Raw genomic sequence first — 21,896 nt, 5'->3', positions numbered from 1 at the left:
CCCAGTCTCTTAAGCTACAAAAGCTGTTCTTGATGTATATCAGAAAACACTGGGTTTTAACAATAATATCTGATGTAATGCAATACATTGAAAAAAAACTTTATTCATGCTGAATTACAGTGAAACTGAAAACCTATCTCTAATTATACTTTGAAACAAAAACTACATGTTGTACTGAAAAGAGGAGTGCATATTAAATGAAGACTTATTGCTGTATTGGACAGCAATTTTATCTATGTCCAACTTATTTATTTAGTAGTTAAATTTAGAACTGGATTTTCTACAGAAGGTTTCAGTACCTGATCAGCTTTAAAGTACAGCATCAGACCAATGAGTACAGTAAGACAATATGCTTTCACAATAGTAATAAGTGAAAATCAGCACTGGCATGCGAACAGGTTCAACTGAGTGTCCCTTACTTCAGCTTCATTACTTCAGCTTCATTAGAGTTCAGCTTACTAATCAATAACTGAGTCAGCCATTGCTGCAGGCAATCTAAGGAGATAAAAAGTGTGAAAAAATACTGTTCTTGGAAGTATCATTTGCAGGGGATATTAGCTCAAGGTTCACAGTTACATGCCACCAAAGCACTGACTCAGCCACTGATCTAAAATGTCACTGGGAGAATTAATCACTTGAAGCAAGTGGAAATTTCCATCTGCAAATATTGTTCTGGTCAGAGTTTTGAATCCAAAATGCTCACCACTGACAGGAATGTGAGAAATACTGGTCTTAGCCAAATCAATCACTTCCTTAAGAATCCATCTGTACTGGAGGCATGTGGTTGTGACTCACTGAGATTCACCCTCCAATAGCAAACAGAGAATTATTATACCAATCCCACATACGCACTATTGGAATTAGCTGTGGGTCAATCATCCCCGAAATTACAAAAGGTTGTCTGGCATTTGACAACTCTCCAGTTTCTGCCACTGTGAAACTAATTGGGTAAGAAGAAAAGACAATTTCTGTATTTATTTATTTATTTATTTATTGAGTTTAGTTTGTTATTCCAGCACACATGCAGGAAATCATAAAATGTGGATAGCCATTTAAAATAACCTGATTGCATTTCCTAAAGCTTTTAGAAGGCTCTACCAAACTTGCTTATTCTTTTTACAACTAGCAGATGTTTAAAGTACTTACCTGAGAGCCTGAACCAGTAGCTTTGAATTGGCAATCATGGAATCAGCAATTCTGGGCTATGGTTTTAACTGCTGTTTGCTACTGTATGACTTCTGGCACTCTTCCCTGCGCTCTGCCTGTATTGCAGCCTCATCCTGATTTTCCAAGGGTCCTACTGTTTGATGTGTTGCAAAAATTTGCATTCTTGCAAATCTACAAGATTATTCATAGGGGGTTTTAGCAGAGAAATGAAGCAAACTACAAAAAGAGAGAGAAGAAAACTGGGAGAAATAGCTTGAGTCCTCCTAACTTTCCAAGACTAGAGCCTTGTGCGTCTATTTCATGTCGTTCCTTAAAGAAGCGATGATTATGCAATTATACAGTTTTTGTGCATAGTCGTGTATAAGTTTCGGCTAAGTAGCAGTTTCATGCCCAAACAAAAAGACCTTTGACAAAGGTCTTTGTCCTGAAGTCTAGGTCCTTCAGTGAACCTTGATGTTTCTAAAGTAGTATCCATTAGGTTCTTCAAAGAGAAGAAATAAACTTGACAGCCTGAGGATTGTAACACTAACACCCATCAGCACCTACTAAAGCACTGGTGCCATTAATATGATGGGAAAACACTTGTTGCAGCACAATTTTTGGAGGAAGGGAGTCCCCAGGACTTTTGTAAAATATGTGAGACTGTGCTTACTTCACATATATTCCAGTTCTGATTCCAAGTAGTCAAGTGCTTTCGAGTTTTGTGGGGTAAATGCACATGCTTTAAGTGGACATGGCTTTGGGCAACATGGTCTAGTGTGAGGTGTCCCTGCCCATGGCAGGGGGCTGGAACTGGATGACCCAAACCCTTCTTTGATTCTATGATACAGGTTTGATGGTCCTTCCCTCCTGAGGATAAGCTAGGGTACAAAATCAACTGAGACACATGAGTTGTTTCCTGGATCTGGACAATATTTCCCAATTCTGGGAAGCACACAGCCCATCATATATTAACTGTCAGACTGAGATAAAAAATAGAGGAGAACTTCTTTACCAGATGAAGTAAATCAATCAAGGTAGTATCTCAGTATCAGGCTTAGGCTGTTCATTATATTTGGCTCAACTATTTGCCTTTGCTTGTCCTGTGGATTGTTTTTTCCCCCTGCAGGCCAATCACCGTCACCTCTCTGTTTATTGTCATCGTATGCCACTTATAAACAGAATCATAGAAATCACACTTCAATATAAGATATCATTTCCCTTTTGCAACACTCTTCCATGTAGCAGCTATTAGAGGAAACAGAATGTAACTGGGTTTTTAATTTCATTTTTATAGCTAAAGTACCTTTCTTGAAATTGGTTTTCTTGTTCTCACTTAGAAAAGACAGGGCCACCTGCATATAGATAATGGGAAGGGAAATAAGTTTTTTTTACCTTTTATTTTAAGTAAAAATGTTTTTTGTAGTCAAAATCTTCTAATGGATTGACGATATCTTGACTGTATTTGGTTTACTTCTCATCAATTCAATTTACAGAAAATGTTCTAGTGAAACAAACAGCATAGTAAATACAGCGATGCACAGTATAGCCATATCAGGTTTCTCTCAGTTTGGTCACTTGCCAATGCTTCATCTGAGTATGAAATGAAAGTTCCAGTGTCTCCACAATTCACCCGTAGGATTTTATGATTTCTATGAAATAAATTATAAACTCAAACTCAGTAATGCTGGAACAGAGAACGATGGAAGTGGACTTGTGTCATTTGTGGGATTAATCCAACAGAGAAACAAATATTCTTGGACAGCGACACAAAGTTATGACTTCTCATATAAACTTTTAGTATAACTGTAATGTGGAGCAGACACATTACACAATACCCCAGTAATCCAAGTCTCCCTATAATCCTGTCTGGGAGTCCTGTAGGTCAGCCCTTATGTCCATGCTTCACTAATACGAAAACTGTATCATTAAAGAAGGAAGAGGGGAAAGGAGGTAGATGGCCAACATTCATGTATCATTTTTGCTACAGAGATGGAATATTAGTCAGGACACATAGTCCCAGTAGCTAGAAAGCATTCCTACTGTCATAGCATACACTTACCTTTGTCATCTAAAAGTAGAACTTACACCGTGATGCAACTGTGATCTAAAAACAACTTTCGTGATCTAAACCCAACATTAGTGATCTAAAATCACTTCTGAAAGTATTTTCTTGCTTAGCTTGAAATTTTCTTCTCAGTCTGGGAAGCATCTCTGAACAACCCCAGAGCTGTTTAATGAATGACTGCTTCCATCTTAGTCCCATGGGAATCATGGCATATTCTGCGAGGATTCTGCAATCTTCTCCTGAAATTCGTGATGAGACATGGTACAAAAAGGGATCATTATAAAACATTCAACTTTCTAGATGATGTAGTAGCTGGGATACTCAGCCTGGGTTTTAGTCTTGGATCAAAAGATGACATCTACTTTCTGGCCCAAGAACTCATGTTATCTCGTGTCCATGACTTGAAATACATTGGGATTCTAGATGTTACTGAGTTCTGCTTCTCTTGTCTCTTTACTCTCACACAGAACATTTGCTATGAAATAACAACAGAAGGGTAGGTTTTTTTTTAATTAAGAACAATTCACAATTCTATTTTTCACACCTCTTCAAACTTTAAAATTTTATATTAATTCCTTCAAAACTAGGTAAAGGGATCTAACTGTGGTATAGCTAAATTCTTAATTAAAAACTTTAAAAGGCTAACTTTGGGTAAGTTTTCCAATAGGAATGATCTTTGCCTTTTGAAAGTCCAATTATCTATTGCTCATTTATCACATTGGAGTAGGAAAAACTTGGCAGCCTGAGAAACTTGGCACCTATTTACTTCCTATTAGCTCTAATCTTCAAGTGCTCTGCACATGGATACAAGGTGAGATGTTACTCAATCATGCTCCTGCATAAATTGTAGTAAGAAAGAGAACTGATTAGCAAATCTGCCAGTAGGTGTGACAACAAAATTAACTTTGAGGATCCGTACTCATCTGAAATTCTTTTTGCACCAGCCACCACCAGCTAACTACTTGAACTGCAGACTTAGGCTAAATTAAACCAATGACTTAGTGTGAAATCTCCATGTCCCATTAGATAGACTCCCTGAATCACAAAGTCCTTGTTGCTCCAGAATGAAAAGTCAGGGGTTTTATTTCATTGACTGGGTCTATGGCACTGAAATACAGTTGCATCAGGAAAACTCCTAACCTTTTGTTGTATCTTTTTGAGAACTGCCCTGCTAATGGCCATTCATATTAATTGGATATCTGAAAAACAGCTGTTTCAGTACAATTCTTCATTCCCTGATGTTCAGTCATCCTGCTAATAGTACTTGCTGCTACCCATCAAGAGATAATAGACTCAATATTGTGTAACAAGAGTAAACTGGATAGTTGCCTAACATCAGTGTCTGTTCTCTGACAGTATCATATAACTCATCCAAACACTTTTAGAAGTTTTAATTTCTTGACTCTGTTACAACACACATTGAACCTGACCCTCTTAAAACATTTATGATATCACTTAGTGCTAGTAAACCAGTGTATGACCATACAAATTGAGGACTTGGGTACTTCCTGAGTTCTTCCAGGCCTGCTGTCTTGGCATCAACCTTTCTTCAAAGACCAGCATAGACAGGACAATGACTCTGAAGAGAATCTCCATGTATTTCATCTCAGTTGTCAACATCTTTAGTCACTGTAAATGAGAGTAATTCAGTGTGGAGATGATGTGAATCAGCTCATTTAGCTTTCATTTTTCACTGTTTGCTTTTTGACCTGTTCAAAAGCTAAAATTGTGAATAATAAATGTAAACTCATCATGCACCACGAAAGTTGTGGAGAAATACATCTTTCAAATACTGTTATTTGATAGGATGTTCAAAATACATTCCCACTTTTCCACAAGTTAGTTTGTTTTCAAACTTGGAACAGCTGGAGGAAAATCCCAGACAAAAACATAGAACCATGTTCTTTTCAGATCAGCTTCAGAACATGTGCAGAGCCTTTACCATAGTTATCAAAACCTAGCTCCTTCTTTGTACCTTTTTTCACCCCATGGGTGTTTTGATCTAATGAGAATTAGCTTTCATTTCAGGGTTACAAACTTATACGTACAAAGCTAAAAGGGGTGAGGTCTTTGCTATCAATCCAGTTGAAGATTTCTACCTTTTCTGCTTGACTGCTTGACCCCAGTTGGAGTACTGTGTTCAGCTCTGGGGCCACTGACACTAGAGGAATGTGGACCTGTTCAAGGATGTGGAAGGCCACAGAGATGCTCAGAATGCTGAAGCACCTCTCCTATGAAGACAGGCTGAGAGAGATGGGCTTTTTCAGCCTGGAGAACAGAAGGTTCTTGGGGGGGGGGGGAGAGCCTTAAAGCAGCTTCCAGTGCCTAAAGGGAGCCTACAAGAAAGCTGCAGGAGGACGTTTTACAAGGGCCTGTAGTGACAGGACAAGAGGTAATGGCTTTAAACTGACAGCGGGCCAATTCAGGATAAGCATTAGAGCATTAGAACATTAGAGCATTAGAAGCTCTTCCCTGTTGAGGGTGCTGAGGCGCTAGCACAGGGTGCCCAGAGAAGCTGTGACCTGCCCCCTCCCCTGGCAGTGTTCAAGGCTGGGTTGGACAGGGCTTGGAGCAACCTGCTCTAGTGGAAGGTGTCCCTGGCCATGTCAGGGGAGCTTAAGCAGATGATCTTTAAGGTCCCTTCCAACTCAAACCATTCTATGATATGATTGACAGAAGGACAATATAACCCCAAAGCTAGCTGCCATTATAAACCCAGTGTTGACTCAAGTTTATATAGATTGCTTTAAGACTGAATTACAACTTAAATTAAAATTCAGTTCCATCTATAAATATCAAAGTTATGGGTGGGGAGCCTGTGACTATAAGTGCCTTCATGTATGTACAGGAGTTTTACTGTTAGAACTACTCTTACTAGGGGTGGAAGAGGTAACAGCGATTGCTCTGACAGATTGCCTCCCTGAATATATAAATAGGACACTCTTTACAATATTAATTGAAGAAGGATCCAGGAACAGTAAATACAGATTTTATTCTATAAATCAGTTTGACACACTATGGCTTACTTGAAACATACTCATCACTGATGATCAGAAAATTAATTAATATAAGAGAAGGCAAATGAGAAGACATCCTGGAAGATTGTTCCGATTTCCAAAGGAGCTTATTAACAAAGATATATTCCTGTTGTCAAAACCTTTTTTTCAGCCATCTTTCTTCAGGGCTTGTGCATGATACCTATGAATAGAACCAGAGCCACTTACAGGAGAGCTAAGACATATGGAAAATCCCTTACCAGGATGTCTGTCTAACTTCACTGGGAGATTGCACATATTTCGTAACTTTCTGAGCCATAAAACTTTAGAGCAGAAAAAGATCTGTAAAGGTTTGTATAAGATTCTACTGCTTCTCATATATGGTGTGATACCCCTCATAAAGTGCTTTTCATGGGACCCTAATAGTAGGCACTGGGGGAAAACAGGTTCCAGGCAGGGCCAAAGGCGGTGCAGGCAGAGGAGGAGGAAGCCAAGGAGGGAGCAGCAGCAGCAGGACCCCAAGGGAGGGCGGAGCAGGAGGAGGGCAGGAGGTGCTGCAGGTCCGGAGCAGGGATCCTCTCAGCCCTGCAGAGACCCCGTGGGAGCAGAGACCCCCCTGCAAACCAGGAAGAAGGATTGTGTGTGGAGTGGTGAAGGTGGGAATGGGAAGAAGGGGAGAAGTGGTGTTGTACAGTTTGCCTTTTGTTTCCCACTGCTCAAATTATTGGTTTCTTTAAAAAGACTGACAATAAATTTAATTACTTTTCCCCACTTAAGCCTGTTTTGCTCATGACAGTAACTGGTAAATGATCTTTTCATCAGCTTCTGAGCTTTTCTATTCTATTTTCTCCAATGAGGAGGAAGAGTGAGAGAGCAGTTGAGTGGGAGTTCGGCTCTTATTCAAAGTTAACTCTCTGTGGTCCTGTTGTCTTTTAGATGCTGTGCAAGTTTAAAGGTCTCATGAAAGAAACAGGAAAAGGCATTTCCCAGTTGAGAGTGACACCTTCTGTGTCAGTTCACCTTCTGTGAAGTCTCTTTTACAAGTTGGACTGGCTGATACTCATGCTGTTACCTAAGGTGGTTCAGATTTATAAACTGCAGTCTTTAAGTCTGTAGATCTGGTCATGTGCCACTCAGTAAATAGCACAAAGAGCTTTCATGACTGCCAGAATCCCTCTGTCTCTGTGTTAAACAACTTCCGATCAGGTTCTCATTCTGAGTTATAACTCTTAGCAAGTAGGCTGTTGCTTTCTTCATCAGCTGGATTGGTTTGCACTGCAGACCAGGACAAAACACATTGCAATCTCTTTTTGAGCAACTCTGTCACATGGATCTCAGGAGCATCTGTAACATCTAAAATTCTCAAAACCACTTGCTAGAAGTGAAAAAAGTAATGCTGACTGTCCCCAAGTGTAACTTAAAGTGTCTGCATAGCTAGCAGACTCCAGTGATCTGTAAACCGTAATTATTACCAATTCATGTAACAGAATGTTAGTTGCAAGAATGAATGTTAATGTAATATATAATTAATCTAAGAGGATTCTAAAGACACATTCATTAGGAAAGTAAGAATAAGTCATTCATGCCTTTAATTATCCATGTATGTTTGGGGTGTTTTCAGTGAGACAGAAACACAGTTTTTAAGATGCAGAAGAAACCTGCATTGTTTCTAGTCTTTTTCATAACAAGCTACACATCTGGAATATATATTTGAATATAATATAATGTTGTAAAAGAAATTACTTGCCTAATCCTGAATATAACCTGCAGAGATAACTTCAACATCAGAGTCCTGTAACTGGTCAACAAGAGCTCTTAAGGATGTAACCAGTATTTACATCACTATAACTAAAAAGGTTTTGTTCATTTTGACAGATTTTAGCTCCAGATAAAGTAGTTATCTGGTGTGTATAGTGTTGTGAAAGAAGTATAACCATGATAAATCAGTGTCTCCCTAATTGTGATGGGCTGTGTACAGAAAGACCCTGCAGCTGTCAAGGGGGGGTTTATAGGAAATTCCTACACCTGGCAACAGGAACTGTGTGGATGTGTCTACAGCCAAGTATGGCCCCACTTCTATTGGAGTAGGATTATCACAGAATCATAGAGTGGTTCAGTTTGGAAAGTGCCTTAAGATCATCTAGTTCCACCCCCCCCCCCCCTCCCCCCCCGCCATGAACTGGAATATTAAAGCAAAGTTTGAACTGTTTTATTGTGGAGAAAGAATGATCATCTCCGGCCCTGTATAAAGAACAAACTACAAGACCAAGAGTCTTCTGCTTGGAAAATAGCAGCCTGAAGCAGGGAAGAAGCAGCACATGAAAAATGAGGTAGAGGTCTGACATGGAGAAGGAGAATAGAGTAAAAATGGAAAATCTGGAGAAGACATTTCAGCATTCATGGACTTAAGATAAAGGCATTTTTGACAGAAATTAGAGAAATTAATGAGACAAATATCTATCACAGGCTATTAAATGGGAACAAAACTCTTCTGGTTAAGGGAGCTTCTGAATCACCAATCATGGTGTGGGGAAATATTAAACATTCTTCTCCTGTTCTTGTCCCTTTTTTCCTACACCACTGAAGGCGTAACTGCTGGGCTAAGTCACAACACTTCCAAACAATTCCCCTCGGATGGGTTTTAAATAAAGAGTCTTTTAAACAGGGTAAACATCAAAGCTTCTTTCCATAGGGAAGCTTCTAGCAATGATTTCTTATTGAATTGTGTGGACAACTCTGTGTACACGTGCACGTAAATTCATGCAGTGTTGTACACAATATTGATTCAACGTGGTCAGAACAGACTATTGCCTGCACAGCCAGGATCACACCAGGAGGTATGACACACACTAGAGAGTAAAAGCTTTTTAACATTCTTACCCACACCCATTAAATATACACACTCATTTACTCTCATGCAGGCACTGCGTTAATTATATGCTAATTTCTCCCTTTTTAGTATTGCAAATGGCTGTGAGGTAGAGAAACAGTGATTACAGCCATTTTAACCAAAAATAAAAAGGATTTTCCATTAGCAGCCACGCCAGACAGAAATGCCACCAAGTTCTAGGCCCTCACTGGAAGGTCCTGCTTCTCCTGATTTCTGGAAACATTCTCAAAGTGGCTGAAAACGTCAGTCATGACATTGAGGGAGGTAGTCCACACACTTAATATAATTTCTTAATAGCCTTTTTGATGTAGTTTAATTTTCAATAACAGCATAAACTGAATTAACATTTTGATCTATGTGTTTTAATAGATAAAATGCCTTGTATATTTGAAAGCTGTGTGACTGCTTTATTACAATTTGTAGTTAGTCCAATGAGAAAAATCCACCTACAATTCTATTTGTCACATTATTCTTTTGAAAGTATCAAAATCTTTTCTATAGCTAGCAAATAAAACAAACATAGTTCAAATTAAAATCAATACTCATTGACTTTTCAATGCAAAACAGTTTCTACCTCAAGAGTTTTTGTTTACCTTATTTTTTGTATTGTATCATGACACATCACTTTAGCCAGCAATCTATATTTTTACTAATAACACTTATCCAGCACATTTTCACTTCAATTTATTTAGTGCTGATCATCCAAGCAGAAGAAAACACTTTGCAAACAGTATCTAACTAAAAAAATGAAGAATGTCAGTAAAAGTAACACCTTTCTTCATAGTTTTTCTCCCTGTGTGTTTTCAGAGCCAGGTCTCCTAAGTCGATTGACAGTTGACTGTGTTTCTTCTACGTGTTTCTTCACTCAGTATTGCAGCAGCCACAGAAGATTGTGAATGTACTTCTCTGTGCTTCTAACTTGAATTTCCAGGTCTTCCGAAAAAAAACATGTAGGAAAAATACATAAACCCACACTGAGCCGAGGACCTGCCTTATTAGATGATATAGAACTATAGTGTGAAGATGGGATTAATCTCCTAGCTTTATAGATGAAAGTACTGAGGATGATGAAATGCTCACAAAGACATTTCACAAAACATCTACTTACTGCTACTGAGGATGACAAAATGCTCACAAAGGCTCTTTAAGTACCTAATACTTTAACATTCCTGTGAAAATAACTCATAATTACTGGTAAAGAGACATGTAATGTTAAGAATTCATTTCTGCTATTTACCACAGGTAGATGGTACTGCAGATCCTAGAAAAAAACTATTATTTTTTCTAAAATGGTGGTGTATGAACATCCATGTCTTAATTCCTCATATTTTACACTGATATACCTTCATCTGTTCACATTTGCATCATCTTTTTTTTTTTAATGTTGTATCATATAGAACAAATTGAAAAGGCAATATGCAAAATTTTGGTTGCTGACAGGATTCTGTTTCAAGTTTGTATCAACATGTCTTGTCCTTTAAGGTAATTCATAATTTTGATCAATATATCATGACAAAATAGTTGCACTTTATGGATATAGCTTTCAAATACATTTTATATTCTCTGTAAGGTGGTGTCCAGTGCAGCAATGGACAGCACACATGAAGTTTAGAGTTGTCTGTACAGTTTTGAAGATTCAGAAATGGTCAGTCTGTAGCAAAACTTCACAGACGTTGTCCATTCCATATTGTCCATGTCTTCGCCTTGCAATCCAGGCTGGGTTTCCCTGATAATCCTGCTTGATCTTTTTCTTACATGCAGGTCTTTGATTTGGTATTTTTCTTCTATTTAACTTGAATTCCCGATAGCTCAGTTCATCCCCACAACTTGGAAACTTCACTTTCTCTCATCTCCTACTTGTTAACTTCTCTTTGGACCCATTCCACAGTCTTTTATAGGTGAACATTAACTCAGTAAGGTTTTATTCCCTATTTGTTAAAAATAGTTATTCCCTCTATTCTTAGTTCTAATTTGACTTTAGATTCTTGTATGTGGAGCTGTCTTACACTTAATGTTTGTCTAGTAATGAACGAGGTGGAATGCACCTTTTTTAATTGGATCTTCTAGATGGGCCCTAATGTAGCACAAGAGGTACCTAGGGCTGTAAATCATAGGTATTGAAGTCTTTCATAATCTCTTTTGCCGAAGCAACAAAAACTAAAGAAATGTTTGCTCTCTGTGTCTTCCTTCCTTCTGCATATATAACACTTCAAAGACTCTTGATCTCCTATTTCCTTAAGGGAACAAACCACAACAATACAGGCTGGTATTTGTACTAGCATTTAGTCAGAATGTCTATTGTATTGAGCCTTCAACAAATGTAGATATAATCTATGCCTGAGAAAAAAGACTAGCAACAAAATGCCTTGTACTCTGAACTGGAATTCTGATAGGATTAAGCAGAGTAGTAATAGTAACAGTGGTTTTCAGGATTGAACTACCAGGTATTAGCAATGAAAGAATAAATATTCTTCTAGGTGCTGTTGACATCAACCATACCCTTTCAAAAGGAAAAACAGTATTTTTCTTGATGGGATGCCCAAGCAAATAGAAATGAGCTTTCCTGGTTATGACAATGAAGCTGAAACCCACCATTAAGGTTTTCTGCATTTAGGAAGAATATGGGTCAGGAAGAAGAAAAGGTGCATAAGCATGGATTAGTAAATACCAAGCTCACAATTACTATAAGCCAAGATCCTGGAATCATCAGGTTCTTCTAAAATCTGTTAGTTTGCTATTCTGTATTTTCTCACAGCATATAGATAATGCCATTTCAGAGGCAAGTCCTAACTAGGATGCTTGAGAATGATTTAGTGAAACATCTTTGTTTTGTAACTTTGAAATCATGGGTTTATTGCAATGGAAAGAGTTTACAAGGTTAAAGTATTGATGAAACTCATGCTAGAAAATGTTTCTTGGGCTGCAAAATTTCTGCACAACACAGCAGAGATAAATCAACCTCTGAAAAACTCAGTGCGGATGCCAGTAAGGCAGACTGCAGGGGCAGGGAAAGCAGAGCCAAAGCTGTCACTGGATTATCATCCAGAATGAGTTCCCACAACTTACTCTGGTGGAAGGGCCTTCCACTTTCACATCACCCATACCTTGAAATAAAGCTCCTCTTACCAGCACGCTTACCAAGCCATAGCTTTTCTCACAGCTTAAAGAGTGTCCCACGTTCTTTTTACTACTCTTGCTTAATTTATCATCTTTTTACATAGAATCGTAGAATCACAGAATGGTTTGGGTTGGAAAGGACCTTAAGGCCATCTAGTTCCAATCCCCCTGCCATGGACAGGGACGCTCCAGACTAGACCATGTTGCCCAAATCATTTCTGCAATTTACATACTAGGATTTCTGGAGCAACAACTCCAGAATGCATTCACTTAATAGGCCTCCTGTTAAATATGCCAGACACATAGGTATATATCATCTATACCCTAAAACATCCTAAGTGACAATTGGTGTCTGCATGTGGGCAACTTAACTCAAAAACCTAAGCACAAATACAGGAGTTCAGAGGATCATTCAGCTGACCTGCTAGTAAATTTTATTCTTACAACAGTTTTCTCTCTAGTCTCAAAGTACTCAATAGTCCATTGATTAACGGGAGAAATTAGACGGACTGCATATGAAGAAGCCTGTACTCACCTGTCTCAATCTAGAGCTGCAGTTTTAAACTTTAGACATGTTTTACACTTTCTATGTGATCTCTGCTAAGTCACCAACAGTTTTGTAACAAGTAGTCTCAAATTAACATTTCTTTTCTGGGAAAAGAAGATATATGCCATTCTTTAAATGGAGTGACATAAACAACCTATATGGATAGGTTTCTTCACTTTCTTCACTTAGCTACAAGGTATGACTTATGGAAACATTACGCCCAAGTTTCTTTGTCATAAGTGACAAACACTGCAGTTTCAGTATGCAGTGAATAAACACACAATACTATGAGCTGATGATCAGCAGGACTGCTCTTGGACAAATCAGTCAATCTGATTTATCAGCTTCGAGAACAGTATGCAGCATATGTGATCTTGAACTACTGCAGCCCAGATATGAGCCTCAAATCCACTAGTAGAGCAAAGTGTTATTTCACATAATTCAGTGAAGTTCTTGCCATTAGATACTTCTAACAGACAAAAGTATTGTGTGGAGTTCTGGTGTCCTCAACAGAAAAAGGACATGGATCTGTTGGATCAAGTCCAGAGAAGGGCCACAAGAATGATCAGGGGACTGGAGCACCTCCCGTATGAAGATAGGCTGAGAAAGTTGGGGCTGTTCAGCCTGGAGAAGAGAAGGCTGTGTGGAGACCTCAGAGCAACCTTCCAGTATCTGAAGAGGGCCTATAGGGATGCTGGGGAGGGCCTCTTCTTTAGGGACTATAGTGATAAGGCAAGGGGTAATGGGTTAAAACGTAAACAGGGAAAGTTTAGATTGGATAAAAGGAAGAAATTCTTTCCTGTTAAGAGTGGTGAGGCAATGGAATAGGTTGCCAAGGGAGGTTGTGAATGCTCCATCCCTGGCAGTGTTCAAGGCCAGGTTGGACGACGCCTTGGGTGACATGGTTTAGAGCGAGATGTCCCTGCCCATGGCAGGGGGCTTGGAACTTGATGGTCTTAAGGTCCTTTTCAACCCTAACTATTCTATGATTCTATGATTCTAAAAGCAGAACAAAAACCAAGAACTTCATAAAGTTTTGGTAGCACAACAGGCAGTATCCATCTCACCAAATGCATGATTACCAGAAGGAACTTAATTGTACTACACCATGGCTATACCTAGCGGAGAGAGATGGATGTTTTCACTGGCAAGACATCTGGCCCATTTTAGGCCACTTCTTCTGGAGAAATGTACATCTTTCTTATAAATCTTTTTTACAATCTGATTTCTTGTCATGATTATATGGAATTATACAGGACAACTAGCTCCAACCAGGTACTTTTAGTGCTCAACATGGTAAGATTGTCTCCATATATATACTGATGCCATTTTGAGCATCTGGGGCTGGAAAAGAGTGTAGTTTTCATAAATTCTGTGTAACATTTGCCACCTGCATGCAGATGTCTTTAGTACCCCAGAGCACCTTGAATGATCCTAATGCCCATTTTAAAGTAACTTGATTTATCCTGTGGAAGTCTACTGCAGTCAGATGAATGACACCACTCTTTCCCTTAACCCACCTGAAGTAGCTATTGATCATTCAAACTTGTGTTACTTTAAGCCTTTTTCTACATTACACAGGAACGAAGTAGGACTGAAAGACAGGAATGAGAAAAGACACAATTTTATATCATTTACTATACAAAACATATCAGTGAGTAAGATAATCTATATAAAAAATAATAGTCCACCAAAGCAGTTCATTCAATCTGAATGGAACAATTTAAGATAAAGAAAAACCTTGGTGGGGTCAGATTACATATATTGTTGTGGTTTAAACCCAGTCAAACAGCTTTTCACTCACTCCCCCTGCTTCTTTCCCTCCCCCTATTCCCGGAGGGACGGAGAGGAGAATTGAAAAGAATGCAACTCCCACGGGTTGAGATAAGAACAGTTTAGTAACTAAGGTATAACACAAATCACTGCTGCTACCACCAATAATAGTAATGATAAAGGAAATAACAAGGGAAGACAATACAACACCCCACCACCAGCTGACTGATAACTCGCCCCCAAGGCTCAACCAAGCATCAACCGGTATCTCCTCCAACCCTGCAGTCCCCGAGCCCTTCCGGGTAACTCTCCCAGTTACATCCTCGGCATCATGTGCTGTGGTATGGATTTGGTCAGTTTAGGTCAGATGTCCTGTCTCTTGCTTTCTCCCAGCTTCCTCTCCTCCCTGGCAGAGCATGAGGCTCACAAAGTCCTTGGCCAAACCAAAACATCATTGTTATCAGCTCTGTTCCCAGGCCAAAAGTCAGAACACAGCACTGCACCAGCTACCAAGAAGGAGAAAAATGACTGCTACTGCTGAACCCAGGACATTATCCATCCCTTATTCCATGCCATTCACGTCATGCTCAGATTCCACATTTTCAATATACCATCACTCTTATGCAAGTGCACTCTTATCTTAGTGTATGGACCAGTCCCTATGAAGCTGCTGAGTCCGTCTGGTCCATGATGTCAGGCTCCATCTCTTTTAACAACCTTTCGGAGCAGCAGAGGCTGTGTGCAGTGTTCACACTAGTGAATCACCTGGGCAATAGTGTCCATTGCTAAGTCCACCCCTCGATCATGAGTCCATCTCTACATTACATCTCTGTTCTGATGGCCTGAAGTGCCATGGGCCCACCAGGCTCAAAATAATTCACCATCCCCTTCAGCAGTTTCTGCAGCTTGTCGCTGGGGACTCCATACAGCTGCCTTCCATTTCCCACGCTTCCAAAGCACTGGAGGGGCCCAGTGGACTAGGTACTTGCCCATACTGTCCCACATGCCCTGCCACTCATGATTGTCCAGCCTTGGGGAAAATCCCCTGGTCCTCCCATATCGTCGTCTAACCCCAGACAAGACCCAGACCTGGCTGCTTAACTTCTGAGATCAGACAAAATGGTGGTGGGCAAAACATACTCTGTGTGTGTGCCAGCATGCTGATCCCCATCACAGTCAGCAGGCAGGTCCCAAGGGTACCCAAAAGCCATACAAAACCTTCAGAACTCTCAAGCGATGCTGCTGTACTTGTCCCTGGGGCTGGTGTAGCTGCTGTGCTCGCCGGCTCTCCCACCACCAGCTTCTCTTTCCCTGAGTCCAGCTCTTCCTCCTCTGCCCTGCTGGGAAATGCTGCGGGGTCTCCTGCGTCCTCCTGGGGCTCGGCGGGCGGCTTCCGGGGAATGCTCTCGGCCGCCGCGGGGCTGGGCTCGGCCCCGCGGGTCGGCTCCTCCGCCGCCTTCTCCCGCTGCTCGGTAGCCGCCTCCTTCCGCTCCTCGACCGCCCCAACCTCCTCCACCGGCAGCCGTCCCATCGCGGCCTCCGGCCCTGCTCCCGCCGCCGTTTGGTCCCCGGGGCCGCTCTCCCGGAGCCGCTCTCCCATCCGTCCCGCCCTGCTGCTGGAGCCCACCCGTATTACAAGTCATTGCCATAAAGTGCAGTGAGACAAGCACCTTAGCCCAAGCCCCACACTTGATAAACACTTAACACAGCAAATACTGCGTCTAAGTAATGTACTGCATTCTGAAACTGTGAGATAAAGAGGAAGAACTCTGAGAGCCAATAAATCAGCATTGTGACGAGTGACTGTCAATCCGGTCAGATCTGTCTTAACCCCTCGTGCCCCACATTGGGCGCCAAAAAGAACTGTCATGATTTAACCCCAGTCAAGCAGCTTTTCACTCACTCTCTCCGCTTCTTTCCCTCCCCCTATTCCCGAAGGGTCAGAGAGGAGAATTGAAAAGAATGCAACTCCCACGGGTTGAGATAAGAACAGTTTAGTAACTGAGGTATAACACAAATCACTACTGCTACCACCAATAATAGCAATGATAAAGGAAATAACAAGGGAAGAGAATACAACACCTCATCACCAGGCGATTGATAACTCATGCCCCCAGCCCTACCAAGCACCGACTGATACCTCCTCTGACCCTGCAGTCCCCTAGCCCTTCCGGCTAACTCTCCGTTACATCCTGGGCATGCCATGCTGTGGTATGGAATACCTTTGGTCAGTTTGGGTCAGGTGTCCTGTCTCTGCTTCCTCCCAGCTTCCTCTCCTCCCTGGCAGAGCATGAGGCTCACAAAGTCCTTGACCAAACCAAAACATCATTGTCAATTCTGTTCCCAGGCCAAAAGTCAAAACACAGCACTGCACCAGCTACCAAGAAGGAGAAAAATGACTGCTACTGCTAAACCCAGGACAACATTAAAAAAATTAAATATTTGCAGGTATACACTAAGTTATATGCTGTAATTCAAATTGATGCTATTTATCTTTTCAAGAAATAGAAATTATCACTTAACATGATTGCTTCAATTGCTACATTAGTTGTCTCTTGAAAGAAAAACTAAAAAAGAAAGGCCATATTTAATAGACTACATATTTCCTGCTATTCAAAAGTATAAAATAGTGTATTCAAAACCTTGTTGTGGGCAAAAGGAAACATACCTTGCAAAGTTAAGAATGTCTTATTAGTGTAGTTGAAATCTTTACAGCCTACTGAAAGGATTTTACTAGTTTAGACTAAAGTAATACAGGAAAAATGCATATTACATGTTATACGTTTCAGTGGTGCTTTGCACCTGCTTTTTTCTTCTGTGTTGTGCTACACTATGCTAGTATTGAACTTCATGTGTGAAGTGTCTTATCAAGATATTTCCTCAGTTTACTCATTTCTACCCCTAAATACAGTTTTCCCTCTTCTGTATTTTTCTAACTGACCATTGGTGAGTTGTTTATAAGCTTGTGATTTCCAGCACCATGTTGCATCCCCTTCCTCACGCCTGTAGTCTTCTGCAGTGCATCCTGTGTACCCACTTCTGAGGACTCTGCTATTATCCTATAACAAAACTCCTCTATACTACATCACTATGCTAGGGTCATAAGCAGCTGACACTAACTGAACAAACACTTTTTATCACTATCTCTGTAGAAATTATGGTTGTACCACACAAAACTGTGTGTCAGTTCAAAACCAAGCAAAACTGTAATAAATTAGGCAATAGTCAACTGATCATTAGAAACTGCTGCTACAGCAAAAGAAGCTTAGACAAAGCTCCAGGCAAGCTGAAATGAAAATAGACAAGTCCTGAGGTCTTGCAGAGTTAACTTGAAGCCCATGGTCTGTTAGTGGCAATGGCAGAATGGTATTTACTGATCTGCAGGGCTACAGAAAGAATGCATAATGGCATTTTTGTGATGAATGTTGTTTAGTACGTACACTGTGAGATTGGTAGTCCAGACATTTTCATTCCATTCTTTAGTCTTCCCCAGTTGTATCATGTTTTTTATTTTTCCATCGCTCAGCTTACTGTCCTAAGAAATGGAACAAAATTGCATTCGTTGCACAGATATCGCCAAGATCAATTAAGTAACGCTTCAGGAAGATTTCAAGATCCTCTGAAGAGTCTTTAGCTTGTGAAGTGCAGAACACAGAGCTTTACTGCAACATTTGAACTCACATTAAGCTTGAACTGCTGGGACTTCGCATATATTAAATCTTAACCCAAGCTTTACTCCAGGAAAAGAATCAGAATACAAAGCATCCAGCAGAACTGAACTCAGGGGGGAAACTAGACATGTATGAAGTATTACTTGGTTTGGTTTCCCCACACACACCTCCAAGTCTTGTCAAGCAGCCATGAAAACCGAAGTGCACTGTGACTCCGATGCCCTGGCTATGTTACTCTGTGGGGAGCACCAGGAAGACAAATTCTGCATGCTTTGTTCCTCTGGAGCAATGTTAAGATGTGTGTAAATCTGTCCCAGCGAAATCGTTAAGCTTGCACCACTACAGAAAATAATGTTAGCATCACTGTGAGAACATATCTGACTTTATCCTTTCCCTTTCCCTTTTCCTTTTCCTTTCCCATTACTATTGAAGCCTTCCTCGGGTAAAACTCACACTTGAAGTCAGAATGGGAAAAAGGACCACAAGAACACTGGGTACCAAACAGGACTTGTCTCCATGCAAGAATACCAGAAGGATGCAAGGAAATCGCTGGTATTTCCTCAACTGATGGCTTTGAGCAAAAATAATTCAGGCATTTGTTCAGAAAGGCCATACTGTCAGAGATGCAGAACTGCCACTGTATGAAGGATCCCTGCTTTGCTCATACTATAGCTCAGGATTGACTATTTTGCTGATGTTTGGCAACAGAGGAATCATGACAAGTAGGACAATAAGTCCCAAAGTCTTGGAAGGACAGTGGCTCGTCCTGCAGCACAGTGTCCATGACTCCAGTGACATTTTGCCCTAACATATTTTCCAGAGGAGTTGGTACAAGGGGAGAAAAAAAGTTATAGAACATAGCTGTCCTTGGTTGTCATCAGCGTACATTCCGCATTCTCAAGTAAGAAAGACTTTCTTCTACTTACTGAATAGAGTTGATTTAAGTTGATTTAGGCAGACATAAACATACACAGTGCCTCTGGCTTGAGAATCCCAGTGGACACTACTGTGCTCTCCACCTAACGCTAATCCAATAGGGAATTAGAGAACACAAGTGCTTACAAATGTGCCTAAATTTTTTTACACCAAAGACTGTAGTCACTCCACAGACACCAGGCCTTCAGTTCCACCAGGAGATGTGCCACCAGTTCAAGAGCATAAATAACTTACTTCAGAGCCATTATCTGCCTATACAGGTTGCTGAACTGCTGGAGATTTAAAGTGTCAAAAGTAATTGCATGGATCTGTGATGTGTGGAGATTTTTCAACATGCTCTGTAACACTGATTAAACTATTTCAGTTATCTGGGTCATCAGATCACAATGCCAAGTCACTGATTCATTGCACAAGAGTGAAGGAAACCAGTTAAGGATTTGTTTTCACTGTTTTTATCCCCTTATCACTGCAATTGAATTAATAAAATATTTTTACATTTGTAAGACACAACGACCTTTACTTTTCACAGACATGAGAGGAACTGGTTATTTAATGGCTGAAAATTTTTACTGAGCTCATTTATTCTATTTGTGTGGCAAGGTTTTGGTAATGTGTGGGATACAGGGATGGCTTCTAAAAGAAGCTAGAAGCTTCCCCTATATCGGACAAAATAATACAGATTTACCTATCAGCTAAGTTCAAATCTGGGTTATGCATGTAAATCTTTTACATCAAAAAGTTAAGGAAACATGAGTTTTATCTTCAAAACATGGGCAAATTAGGTTCCGCCTTTTCAAACTAGTTTTCTACTGTTTTATTTTTTCAGAGAAACACAGCCTAATCACAGGACTATGTGTATGAGAGTCAGAGGGCACTATCAAATAGAAGCATTACCTGTTGTAGAGACATGGTGCCTGGTGGTTAAGGAAATGCTGCAGGAAGTGAGAAACTTGGTTCCAGTCACCACACTGTCTCCCTCTATATAAAGACAATGAAAAGGACTCTTGGCCCATGCTGGATCCTGAATGCCTTGTGCTTCTTCACACTGCACAGGGATTAAGTTGAAAAGGCCATACCTCCTTGTCTCAGACATCTACATGGTTTCTTTGTCTTCCTTGTGTGACAGGTATTTTTGGTTGCAGGGTTTCATAATCTATGCCTTGTCTTTCTGCTATAGTGATTAGCCCATGTTTTGGTAGCTAGAGGGGTAAAAATCTTCCACTCTGGGCTGGGAAGTAGATACAGGTCTCTTGCTTTTTGAACAAGTGCAGACATCATGCAGAGTGGGTTGTCATCTCCTTCTCTTCTTCAATTTTCAGATGTCCTCTTTGAGCCTGATGTTTGACCTACACACTTCCATAGTGTACCATAGGTTCTTGACAGTCTCTGGCAGCAACCAAAGTATGAGGCTCACAATGGAGCATTTGGGAATCAAGTCTCATTAAAATATGGCTGAAATTTTCTGTTCTAAAATAGAGAAACTCACTAAAATGCAGGTTCAGATAGTCTTGGAAAAAAGGCCTAAATCCTCCCAAAGGCTTGCCTAGCACAAAGCACAAGCTATACAAACTTAACATTCAGATGCTACAGCTGTGGAGAAACCAGATTGTCTAAAATAATGATTTTCCATTGACCCACACTGTTATTTAAAACAGCAAATGCTGAAGGTATTATCCACCGGCATCATGCAGTCTGACCAGGAAATACAGCACAACTGGAGAGCTCGAACAACTAATCCAGTTATAGCACCACCAGTTATTGATGAAAAAAGGGCAATATTTTTGCTGGAAAACTAACAAGGGAGCTAGAAAATTTCTCAATTTCTTTTTGGCAATTTCTTCTGAGAAAGTAGGAAAATGTTCTTCAAAAATTATTTGTTATAAATTACTCCCTCTCTTCTATTTTTAATCTTTCCTCTTCAGAAAGAAACTTAACGCCTTTCAAGGTTTGCAGTCTTTGCTGTACCCATTCCTTATGTTTACCAGACTTTGTATGAGTCACCATTTGGTTGCTTCAGCATTTACAATTGTAGCTGTCTATTCTCTTGGCATCCTATATAGAACAAGACATATAACAATAATCTGAGGTGATCACCATATTTCAAATGAAGGAGGAAGCAAAGAAAGAGGAAAGGCTAACTGACACACGATTCCCTTTTTTCGTCATGTTTTCCTGTCTTCTGTCAGTGCCAACAAATGAAATTATAGTCTTTTTGGGGCTCTTGGCTCTCTTACCATCACTGCTTTGCAGCCTCAGGTGGTTTTCATCACTACCTGGCTGTATGCAGCTTCATATATACTTCTAGATCTTGAAGTGCATCCTTCAGCCAACACGCTTTACTATTCCATCATTCCTTATTGCCCTAACAATAACACATTCGTTATAAACATTCACCAATCCTGCTCTATCTGCCTACTGTTTTGTGAAAAAGTCCTTTGTGGAGAAAAAGGCACTCTATCAGGTACATTTTCTCTAGGATTTTATTCTTCAGTTAAGTTCTCCTGTCTATTATTCTCACTGAGGTAGAACATGTCGACTACCAGGCATCTCTCCTGCAAACTACTGTGCCATTTATTTTAGGAAACAATTTATCATACTCCCATATTCATCTCTTTAGCCTTTTAGATACTTATCAGATGCAAGCATGTATTTCAGCATTCGTCTAAAATAAAGGATTTTAAAACATAGAATACACAGTACCTTGCTACACAGCTTCCTTTAGATGTATTGCTCTTCAAAGACTATGCTATAC

This window comes from Neopsephotus bourkii, unplaced genomic scaffold (assembly GCF_033783945.1).
Source record: "Neopsephotus bourkii isolate Nb327-2 ecotype Australia unplaced genomic scaffold, CSIRO-AGI_Nbou_v1 NB_1637, whole genome shotgun sequence".
NCBI classification, from domain to species: domain Eukaryota; kingdom Metazoa; phylum Chordata; class Aves; order Psittaciformes; family Psittacidae; genus Neopsephotus; species Neopsephotus bourkii.
This window is presented reverse-complemented; position numbering follows the sequence as displayed.